A 12,283-nucleotide genomic window follows, 5' to 3' on the forward strand; every position below is an offset into this window, starting at 1 on the left:
TGTACAGACCTGTCCGCCTGCACCTTGGGCATACTTATAGGACAAGAGGACCTAAGAAAAGCAGATTAAACAGCAACACTTCTTTTAACTATGTCTTTGGCATAATTTGTTGAATTCAATTAATTAGGTTTTCCTTGTATGTTTTTGTTTTGTTTTAAATAAATATTCATTTTATCTCCATCAATGCTGTAAAAATACCTTTTCCAAAGAAGCAGGAAATGACTTGTCATCCTGAAGGATTAACTTTTACAAGGAGGTAGTGGGTGGTAGTTGCAGCCCTGAAGGAAGGGTAGAGGGCATGTTTTGGAGAAAATCAAGAAAGAAATGAAGTACCCTGGGAGAGCTTTTAATAGCAGAAGTCGTTTTCTTCAGCCTTATCTTGGCTGGGGATGGATCCTCATTTCTCCTTCTTAAGTCACCAGTAAATGCAGGTGATTTTGCTGTGTCAGTTGTACCTTGCAAATTAGTGTGTGTCCAGACCTGAAGCCTCAACTGTTCCCATCCATTGCTCAGGAGAAAGGGGAGTACGTGCACAGCAACTTCATTGCTTAGTGCAGAGCCAAAGAAACTCCAGGACAGCCCTCAGCTGGAACTGGCTTCTGTCCACATGTACAGGAGAGTAGCTGTGCAATTTTCGTGGCTGATTTTGGTGAGACTGAGCGTAAAAGGGGAGGTTGAAAGACCTCTTTCTACTGCTGAATGTGAACTAAGAAAGCCAAACAAACAAAAAACCCTGAACCAACATGCAAAGGTCCTTCTTAAAAGGCACTGCTCCATCTAGAGCTGAAACACTTTGAGTGCCCAGAAGTTAAGAATATGAAGTGCACATTTGTGATGTGCGACCCAGCCCCCTGTGAAAGCCGGGTCACGGATTAAAGCTCCATCTGTTGCCATAGCACTGTTTTATGTGCTGTAACCTGCAGTTTGTTACATGGAGGAACCAGATGAGACACCAGTGAATCACTTTGCATTATTGTGGAGTGTGTGAGTGAGTCAGTATAGGTAGTGTTCTGAGAATTTTCATACAACTGTGTTCAAGCTTACGCCCTCACTAGTTAATATTTCTCTTCTGTACAGAACAAATGCCTTAAGGTGTTACACTCCCAAAAAAGCAGCAACTTTCACTTGCCAGACATTCCAGAAGTGTTTGTGGGACCTGGGATAATAAATGAAAATATAAAGTAAATTAAAAAAAAAAAAAATCATCTGACTCAGAAGGTTTGTCTGCAAGTCATGTTACCAAAGAGACTCTAAGTGGAAGATGCCTGTAACATCCGTTCTAGGAAAATAAGGGTAGTGTAAAAAATTCCTATTGGCATAAATGTAAGCCTGCAGAGATGTTGGGTTTTTTGTTTTGGTTTTGTTTTTTTTTTAATTATCAATGGGTTTTCTAGCAGAAAAGGGGGGTTCTTTGAGTGATAGTAATTTGTACAAAGTAGAAAAAAACTAATGGAATATCAAACTGAAAATCAAGTTAGAAATGTAAAATTTTTATTTATGATGCCATAGCCCTCTGACACATTTTCAGCACCACTTTGTGGGGTTGTTCAGAATAACAATTTTGGCAAAATCTCACATAGATAAAAATAATATAAAATAAAAATACAATTTCTAAAGAAGAAATATTTCAAAATAATACGTAAACACTTGTTATTCTGTCAGGATTATATTCTGTACCTGGGAATAATTGATATTTTTATTTCCCTGAAATAACAAGAATAGTTTTATATTTTATTTGTGCAAACTCATGTGAAACAAATTTTTAGCCAGGGTAAGCCAAAGAAGAAGCTTGACTCTTTGAAGCTTCAATACCTCTTTCAGTGTCTGACTGTGAACCAAGAATCTGACAACAAATTCCAGCTTGAGTGTTTCAATTTTCCACTGTTTGCATCTGAGGTCCTATTTCAGGCCCAATTTTGGCATCTGAAAAAAATGCATGAGACAGTAAAGGTAAGGGTGTTTCTAATGGGCTGCAGGCCGGCTTCCTGCAGTCAGGCAGGAAAACCTGCAAGGAATGCTCTTTTCCATAAACTGCTATACCTTTTTGCCCTTGATTTTTGGGAACATTAAGAACAGCCCTTTAAGTGGGAGAGGAGAGGTATCTTGAATGAATGACTATATATCATTGCATCTTTCAGTATGAGACTAGGAAAAAGTCAAACCTCAATTCAGCATTACATTAGCCTGAGGGTTATCTTCTAACGTTTGCCAGATGCACCTGCTTTATCCTAATCTCCAAAAAATGATGCTCCATGTATCACACATTGAATTTTGTTCCCTAGGAGGAATAAAGGGAATCTGAAGCCTCCTCTGTCTGCTCCTCTCACCACCACAGCTGGTGCACATTGTGCACCCTTTTTTCCTTTGGGTGCATACTTTGCATAGTATCCATAAACAGCCTCTCAATATTATTATAAAAAATAACTATTGCATACATTTCTCTGGGCAAATCTTTTCTAGCACCTAGATTTGAAAGGTCCTCTATTTAGTATGTTGCCCTATAAACCAATGGGGCCTGATGGGATTCATCCAAGAATCCTCAAAGAACTCCTGATTTTCAAGAAGGGCAAGAAGAAGAACTCTGGAAACTGCAGGCCTGTCAGTCTCACTTCAGTGCCTGGTAAAGTTATGGAGAAGATTATTCTGGGAAGTACTGAAAAACACCTGAAAGACAGCACAGTCATTGGTCACAGCCAGCATGGCTTCAGGAGAGGAAAGTTCCTGCTTCTCAAACCTGATTTTCTTTTATGGCAAGGCAACCCACCTAGTGGATCGAGGGCAGCCAGGTGATGGAATCTTTTTAGCTTTCAGTGAAGCTTTCAATATCGTCTCTCACAGGATCCTTCTGGACAAAATGTCCAGCTCACAGCTGGATAAACACATCAGGTGGTGGGGGAGCTCACAGGTCGAGCACAGAGGGTAACAGTGACTGGGGCAACATCAGACTGGTGACCTGTCACTAGTGGGGTTCTGCAGGGCTCCATCTCAGGCCCTGAGCTCCTCGACATCCTCATAAATGACTTGGGCACAGGATTGGAAGGGACACTGAGCAAGTTTGCACATGACACAGAACTGGGAGGAGCTGTTGACTCCCTGGCAGGCAGAGAGGCCCTCAGAGACACCTGGACAAATGAGAGGGCTGGGCAATCAGCAAATGTGTGAAGTTCAACAAGGGGAAGTGCTGGATTCTGTACCTGGGATGGGGCAACCCTGGATGTATGGACCGACTGGGGAATGAGATGCTGGAGAGCAGTGCTGTGAAAATGACCTGAGGATCCTGATTGATGGTAAGTTGAATATGGATCATCAGTGCCCTGGCAGCCAGGAGGGCCAACCGTGTCCTGGGGGGCATCAGGCAAAGCATCACCAGCGGGGCAAGGGAGGGGATTGTCCTGCTCTGCTCTGACCTGGGGTGGCCTCACCTTGAATATTGTGGCAGTTTTGGTGTCTGCAATATAAGGAAGATATTAAGCTATTGGAGAGTGTCCAAAGGAGAGCAATGAGGATGGTGAAAGGCCTTGAGGGGAAGCCGTGTGAGGAGCAGCTGGAGGAACACACTTGGTGTGTTCAGCCTGGAGGAGACTGAGGGGAGACCTCACTGCAGTTACAACTTCCCTGTGAGGGGTAGAGGAGGGGCAGGTACTGATTTCTGTGCTGACCAGTGACAGAACCCAAGGGAATGGTCTGAAGTTGTGTCATGGGAGGTTGAGATTAGGTATTAGAAGAAGGTTCTTCCCCCAGAGGGTGGTTGGGCACTGAACAGGCTCCCCAGGGCAGTGGTCACAGCACCAAGCCTGACAGAGTTCAAGAAGTGTTTGGTCAATACTTTCAGGCACAGGGTGTGACTCTTGGGAGTGGTCCTGTGCAGGGCTAAGGGTTGGACTCAATGATCCTTGTGGGTCCCTTCCAGCTCAGCATATTCCGTGATTCTGTAAAAAGCATTTAAAGTGCAGCTATTGGGTAAATACCTGTGCAGTACTGAAGAATACTAATTTTTCCTCCTAATAATGCAGATACTAGAATCAAGTCTGTGAATGGTTTATTTTGCTATATAAAAGACAACGGGTTTACTGTACCCTGAGGCATGACTGAATTATTTTCTTATTCATTTTCAATATTTTTCAAAATTAAGCTGTGAAAAAATCATAGAAATAGGCACTGGAGGATTAACATCACATTTAACTGGGTGGCTGAAAAAGAAATAGTAACTAGTTTATGGAGAAAAAGTAAATTTCTGGAGCAAAAAATGCTCTGTAAAATCAATAGTGTGTCATCCAGAAGTCCTGTTACACTTAGGGGTTATTTTCTTCCGTTGACAGTGGACTTTGGCCATTCTCAAGAGGCTCCTCTTTAATGATTACTCTTTCCTCAGAATGACATGCTCATTTGACTATAAAAAGATCATTATAGTCCAGTAGTATGGGCAACTGGAGGTATTGCTCAGAGTTTCAAAATAGATCATTCTCTGGGGACACAGAGTCCTCCCCATGGGATCGCTCTTCCCTGGTGGCACCAGGTCACATCAGGACACCCAGGCCAGTGGTCAGGACTCATCCTGCACTTCTACTTCCCTCTGTTTTGCATTGTAGGATGCAAACTTAGTGGAGTCACTTGCCAACCCATTTGCTCACTTTGTGAACATTTTTCAGGAGAAAAATGCATGGTTTGCACTGAGAATTGGATTTTTTTCTATGAAGACAGCGAGCTGGGGAACTTTGTGAGGAGAAACACTGTTAATCTGATACACTGGGTTTTGGATAGTCATATTATCAAGAAAAAGAAGCATCTTAAAATAATGTCAGTTATCATTTATCCCTCCATAGTGCAGGGAATGAGGGCCCCTCTCTACTGTGTGGCTGCAGTTTTCCAAGGCCCCAAGCCATCCTTACAGCTTCCCAGCTGTCTCTCCCACAGGCCCCTCCACAGGTTCATGCTAGGCACCTGGCTGGCTCTGGTCCTTCAGTTCCCTGGAATTTTATTATAGAGGGAAAAGCAGCATATAAGAGAGGAGTCAGCTGCTTATCTATCCGGGATAACGATTCATTTTCCAGGAATGGCACAGGTATGAAAGATGTTTTAATCCAAATATCAGTCAAAATAAATCATAACTATTGCAGTCAGACCACAAGTTGCACAGCCCATGCAATAGCTCCTGTAGCAGATTGGAGTGGGGTGGAGGTGTGAAACAGCTGCTGCAGACCTGCTTGCAAAACAGAGCAAGTTGGAAAGGCTGCTGTGCTCTTGGTTTGGACACCAAGGAGTTAAGGCTGTCCTTTGGAATGTCTCTATTTTCCACTTAGACACTGTGGCAAACACTTCTTGAAAGGTGGGACTGGAGAATGTCCCACCCTGTTTTGGAGCACTCCCTGGTTATCACATCAGGATAATTTTAGCTATGGTGGGTCTCATACTTGCTCTGCTCTGATGTCCGTCCACTGATGCAAGTTCCTGGGTTTCAGAGGAAGCTTCCAGAATCAGATGTCCTACTTTTTTAGCTGATTTTGACAATGTAAGCCTCTGTGGGAGAGAGAGGGAGCACGCACAAGGGTGAGCATGACAGAGAGAAGGGAAGGAGACTGAAAGGAAGGCAGGACTGGGCTGTGCTGGGGAAATTCATACCACATTGGCTATTTCAGATCCTTGTAGGGAAGAGTAGAGTGCTAATAGTCTGAGAAAACATAACTAATTTCTCTGAAAACAGGACTTATTTCTGTTTGCCTCACAGCTTTGCAGACCAAAGCTGTTAAATTGGGTTTTTCTTTTTGTTTGCTGAACAAGATAAGAGGTTGTAAAACTTGTGGACTGGCAAAAGGATGAGCCATCCTGATCCCAGTGTGTCTCAGCAGACAGCAGTCAAGGACTGAACAAAGCAGCAGCATTACATTCCACTTTGTTTTAAAGTGAGAATAAGGAACAGCAAAAGTAAGGCACTTTATATGTACATCAAAAAGCACTTTGGGGAGTATGTAGCACCTGGGAAGGAAATAGGGAGTTGAGATCTCACTGCAGGTGATTTAAGGATGAAGAAATGGAGTGTACTTTAAGAGGATGAAAAGGCAACGTGTGCTTCACTATTTCCGTGCTGTTAAAAGCTCCAGAAACCAAGTCATCTGATTTGGTCTTCAATTGTTAATAAGTAGTAGAAATACTGCCTCAACCCTGCAAAAGAAGCATTTGGAAGCAGTCTGGCAGCAATGTTAAGAACAGAGAGATGATGTGTATTTAACAGGATTGTTAAGGGTGCATAGAGAAGCCTGTGCAGGCTGTGGTCAGCTTTAATTAGCATCCTTAGTTACAATAAAGCTGAGGATCACAACCCTTCACTCACCTGTGTGTTACCCAGCACTAGTAAAGGGGATGTTCAGGTGCTCCCGGATGAATGAAGCTGTTTAGCACTAAACAGGCCTGACGTCTTCCCCCAGATTATATGGTTCATGCACTCCCATGAAGCTGTGGTATAAAAACTACATTTTTCCACATCACAGAAAATCCAAAACAAAAAAAGACCTTTTTAGTATGATTTGCAGATCAATCACCTTTAACTATTCTTTTTTATTGACTTATTTATTTTATCACTTTCACTTTTCATTCTTAACGTCTTTCAAAAGGGATCTGTTCATCCTGTTCTGCCTATATAATTTCACTCTCCTTTTGTACCCACATCCTTATCTTGATATAGATCAGAGTGCAATATTACCACACTGCAAAAATTTTTGTGCATCTTTCTGCGAAGAGAATAGCTTCTCTTGAACTGTTTAACGACTCAGATATTGCCAGTTATCATTGCATTCCTCCACATATTATCTGCTCTTTTTTTCCCCAAGCTTAAAATAAATTAAAATGAGGAAAGATGAAGAGCTAGTCATAGTTAAAGTAATCCATCAAAATAAATAAATAAATGGAATTTTGCCAGCAACTGCACAATACCTTTTACTCGAAAGAATCAGGTGGAAGAGCTGTCCTTCTCTAATCTTGCCTCTAACATATTCCAGGGGGCATGAGGTGAGGAGGAAAGGGGTTGGGCCATGGCTTTTCCATAGGTCTTTGCCCTGACAGACGTTTTCATCTGTCATGCATCTGAGGGACTTAAGTTCTTGATGCTTTGCTAAAATCTCATCATTAATTTAAATTTAGGTATATGAGCTTTAGTTTGGACCTTTCCTTGGGCTGCCTTTAAGGCTGCAGAAAGCAGAGAGGCCCCGTAGAGAGAAACCTTGACAAATTAGAGATCTGGGCAGCCACCAACTCTATAAAGCTTAACAAGGGCAAGTGAAGGGTACCAAAGAAATATTATTACATAAAGTGAATATTAGGAATTGGAGAAAGTATATTTGGCTGAATGGAAAACAGCCTTTGCCACTAGACAATGGGTGGCGAGGGGTTCACGTGCAATGCCACATCAGCCTGTTTCATGAGAGCTGAGCCTGAGCTCTTCCCCTTGTGTGAAGCTGGACATATGACATGCTGCCACAGTAATTGCTTAGAAATCAGGACAAGGGATGCCACAGCAGTGGGAATGGCTGTAAAAAATTCTCTGGAATTTGCTTATGTGAACTCTGTTTGATTTATCTGTTTGATAAATTGATCAGCTTTTCACGTGCTGTTGACTCCAGGATAGCAGGGACACTTTTGTCTTAGTTGCTTTGGGAAAGCAGGGGTGTAACTTCAGCATTACTGAAGGAAACTTGTGCCCTTCTTGCCTGGGGACAGGTAGGGGAAACAGATTACATTTTGGACACAGATTCAAGAGAGGATCTCTGAACAGCTACCACAAGGACTCCAGCCCTCAGCAGTACCTTCTGATTTTGGCATGATAAGCCAAAGGAATATCTGGGGGTCACACCAACTATCAGGAATCATATTGAGCAATACAAAACATCAGCTGGAGGCACACATCAACAGCCCTTTTTATTTCCTTTAGGAGTATGTAAACAACTGCTTTCTGCTCAAAAGCAGATGTCTTCCTTATGCCCAGAAGAAGCATTTGCAGGGCATTGCGACTCACCCACCATCAGCTGCCTCTCACACAACCAACAGGCACTGGCACATGGGCTCAGCAGGGGTTTGCCTTGGGAGCTCCCAATCCCACCAATGAGGGTTTGGGCTGGGATCACACAGTATGTGAAAAATCCTAATTTAAATTAAAGCCAGTTGTAGCAAAATTTAAATTTCCACTGTGCTGTTAGCTTTCCTGCTTGCTGCCTGCTGAAGCTTTTCTCTTGCAGGTGATAGAAAAAGGAGATAAATTGTGTCGATGCCTAAGTGGCACCTTAGATTACAGAAGTTTTGGTCTATTGTTTATTTGCAGGAAGTCTGTTAAATGCTGACAAATACCCCAAATTTCTTCACTGAAAGGGTAGTAAGGCACTGTAATAGGCTGCCCAGGGAAGTGATGGAATCACCATCCTTGGCACGTTCAAAAAGCATCTGGATGTGGCAGCTGGGGACGTAGTTTAGTGATGGACTTGGCAGTGCTGGGCTAACGGTGGGACTTGATGATCTTTTTCAACCTTAATGATTCTATGATTCTGTGGAGTATCAGGTTTTGTGTGATTGTGTCTGTGTCCTACTATATAAAATGTGATTTCCTCATGACGACCTGCATGTCCATTCATTTTGTGGCTTTGTGTGTACACATGTGTGCACATATCTATGTATAAGAAGTAGATATGTATGTTTGTGAAGTAGAGGGGCCATGGAGGTTTGGTGTGTGTTACTTTTTCCATTATTTGTGTTGGTTTTGCTTGGGATTTTGCTTTTTGTCGTGTATATGAAAATACTTTGGGGTGGTTCTCAGTTTAAGCTGCAGGGAGTTGGATGTTGTTTTTATTCAATCTTTTGCTCATTTGGAATCTTGACTCTGAGCACACATGTTGAACAATTTTGGAAAGCTGACCCCTGAAATGAAGCATGGAAAGGAAAAATATTACGATAGTAGAATGCGACATTGGAAATACACTTAGGTTCAGCAATAAATTCTAAACCTACATGTTTGCTATATATGAAGGCCTATGGTGGAAAAGCTGAAGTTTTAATGCAGAGAGATAGTTCAAAAGAGATGAGGGTTTTTTTCCTCACATGACACGTGGAGCATTTTAAACACATCCCTTAAGAAGAAAAACTTCTTTATCTTACGTAAATGTAAACAGACCATCTCTCCGTTGCATCTTTACCCACCGTTGCCTTGATGGAAGGAAAAATTAGAAGTGAAATAAATCTTACCTGTCTCCTGCAGACTTGAGATCAAGTACTTTGCATCTATTTTATGTTCCTTTTAAATCTCTGACAGGTAAACCAAAAAATTCAGGGTAAGTCACTTTCTGTTGGGAGCCTGAAAACTTCACCGTGAAAGAATTTTGAACATGGGGATGACAGGAATTGTTTTTCACCATTCTGGTTTTTGCAACTCATCTTCTTGCTTCTCCTTCTTGTATATATGGCACCCAGTGCAGGGTAGTAGCCTGCAGAATTTTTTGATAATCTGTTTACTACTGCTGTGGGGTTTTCCCTGTTTGTTTTTAAAGTCTACTTGTTTTGGTTTGGGGCTTTTTATTTGGTTTTTATTTGTTTTAATTAACATCTTTGTTGTTTTATTTTTGATGTTGTTTTGCCCTGTAACATCTGTGGAACATTAACGATTGCTTTCAATTTAGAGGAGAGAAGGGAAAACTGAGAGGCAGCAGTCTTTTTTAGATTTACTTTTTGAGTGGAGTTTGTCTGTGGGTGAAGGCTTGGAAACAGGACTTCTGATCCCATGCCTAACTCCTGCCAACTGGCTGCATGAGTCTGGATTAGTAATTCACTCTTTTATCTTCCTTTTCCACAGGAAAGAAAAATAAAACAGACCAGATGCTGCACTTGAGCTGTCTGAAAAGGCATGGCTAATCAGCTTTTTAACAGGTAGCCAAAGGTTGCTAAATCTAGTGGTGCTGCATGGGGAAACACTTTCAGATGGGTCCAGATCCCACTCCCAATGCAAAAATATTTATGTTGCTGTATCTCTACTCCTTTTTTCAGCTCCATAAATACATTTTGTCAGGCATTTGTAGTTACGACCTAAATACTCTTTACAGGCTGTAAATCTCTGATTTATAACTGTAGGACACTTTGTTCTTAGAATGCTATCTAATCTCGTAATTTAAAGGGGCAATCAGAGGACTGTTCCTCCTGAATACTGCTGTGTACCTTAAACATTTGTGAATTCATTTTGCAATGTGCCTAATTCCTTATCATTTTTCTTCCTAGGGTGTGATGACTAGGCACAGCTCCATGACACAGCACCATCTGAGAACTGACACCACTGGAGGAGAAACAAGTAATCTGGAAATGATAATATAGAAATTGGAACACACCTGTACAGAAGGCTTGGACTAACACTGTTTTGGAAACAAGTGGCTTGGAATGAGTTTTTTCCCCTTGGAGATATGAGTGAAATTTGTGAAACTGCTTTTATATTGTTCTGATGGAGACACAGGCAGTGTGATTAAGCATCTTGCTTACAAATGAGTAGCAGTAAAGTAAAGTACCACTCTTGCATTTCACTGTCATGTTTGCGTCATAATTTTTTTTAGAAGTTGACTAATCTAGAAGAAAGACGTGAGAACTATATGCAATTTATACCTTTATAATTGGGGTAAAACTCCTATACCAACAATATTTTGCTGTTTGTGTTCCAGTGAGTATTGTTTCTGGGCTTTGTGTGTGTTTAGATGGTGTCAAAATAATAGCTAAACAGAAAATACTGAACTCAAAACCACATCAAGCTTTGATATTGGTTCCTCTGTCGTTTGGAATAATACAAGGTAGGCAGAAGTCATATGGCAAATTCAGCAACTTCCCACACTATTAAGGAGAATCAATCAGCTATTTGAATTTAAACATTTAACTTAGAAAAGGCAAAACTAATTCAGATTTTTGTAAGTGGTAGTCAGGATTTCGTCCAAGAGTGAAATACGGGAAGCTGTCCTAGTATTAAAGTCATTCCAAAGGTAACACTAGAGTAAAACATGCTTTTGATACCCAGTGAAAGATTTTATGTGATTGTTGCTGTTCAGTATGAAGTTTCCTGGAAAAGGGCAGACAATGCCCCCCTTCCCACCCCTTCACCCACGCTGTTGGATTGAAATCAGAATGTGTCAAGAGATTGCTTTTCTTGTAGGGAATTAGCTATTGGATTTGCCACAGGAAGTGAAATGAAAGAAAAATTATTTCCAAAGACAATCTCAGATAATGCTTGGAGGAAATAAAGAGTTGCATATATTCATTTTCTATAGCATCACAGTTTGAAAAAACTGGGAACACATTATCCTCGAGATACCTCAAAATGAGATACTGCTGCCCAATCTCATAAATCTCTTCACATCAAACCTTACCCAATATCATAAAGTCCTCACAGCTGTAGTTCAAATTCAGCTTTCATTTAACTCCTGTGTAAATCAGTAGGAAACATCTTGAAAATAATGCAATTGCTTTTTAATTCCATGGACCCAGTGCCACAGTAACTGCCACGATACATTACTTTGATTCACAGAGAATGGTATTTTAATTAATTACACAGTCCTCTCTATAGAAGTAACTTATAAATTGAGTATTTCTCTCAATTTTTACCATATAAATTGCCAAAAAGTCAGTGGCATTGCCCACGGAAGCAAGCTGATGGCAATGTCAACCACACTTTGACGATGATTTTGCAGCATACATGAACACATGCTTTTCTCATGCTCAACTTACACATATCACAGCTGCTGTATATTATTTTGTGGTATTTTTCATATATTATGTGGTATGTTTTAATTCTTCAGTGGATGATACTCCTGGTATTCAGTCTCATGCTGGTGAGGAAAATCCGTGATCAAAAGATAGGAAGTCTTTGGGGCACATGAAGAAGGTTCTACACCTTGTGACATTCTTATGTCTTTATTCTCCTACCACTTCATTGTATCTCCTGTTTCTCCCCCTTCTGGTCTCCACTCTTTTCTTTACCTTTGTAAAAGTTGTAAATTCTCTGGGGAAAAGGGCTAGTGCTATTTCTCACAGAGGCAGGGCTTCACTTCTGAATATAATTGTACAGTTATATTCAAGTACAGCCTTAGAATCACAGAATGGTTTGGATTGGGGGGACCCTAAAGATCATCTGATTCCAACCCTCTGCCATGGACACTTTCCACTAAAACAGGTTTCTCAAAGCCCTGTCCAGCCTGGCCTTGAACACTTCCATGAATGGGGCATCCACAACTTCTCTGGGCAAAAGCATTTCCACAGAGGATCCCTTGTGAGGGTGAGT

The sequence above is a fragment of the Manacus candei genome, unplaced genomic scaffold, assembly GCF_025592945.1.
Source record: "Manacus candei isolate 608988 ecotype Guabito, Panama unplaced genomic scaffold, ASM2559294v1 h1tg000009l, whole genome shotgun sequence".
Classification (NCBI taxonomy): Eukaryota; Metazoa; Chordata; class Aves; order Passeriformes; family Pipridae; genus Manacus; species Manacus candei.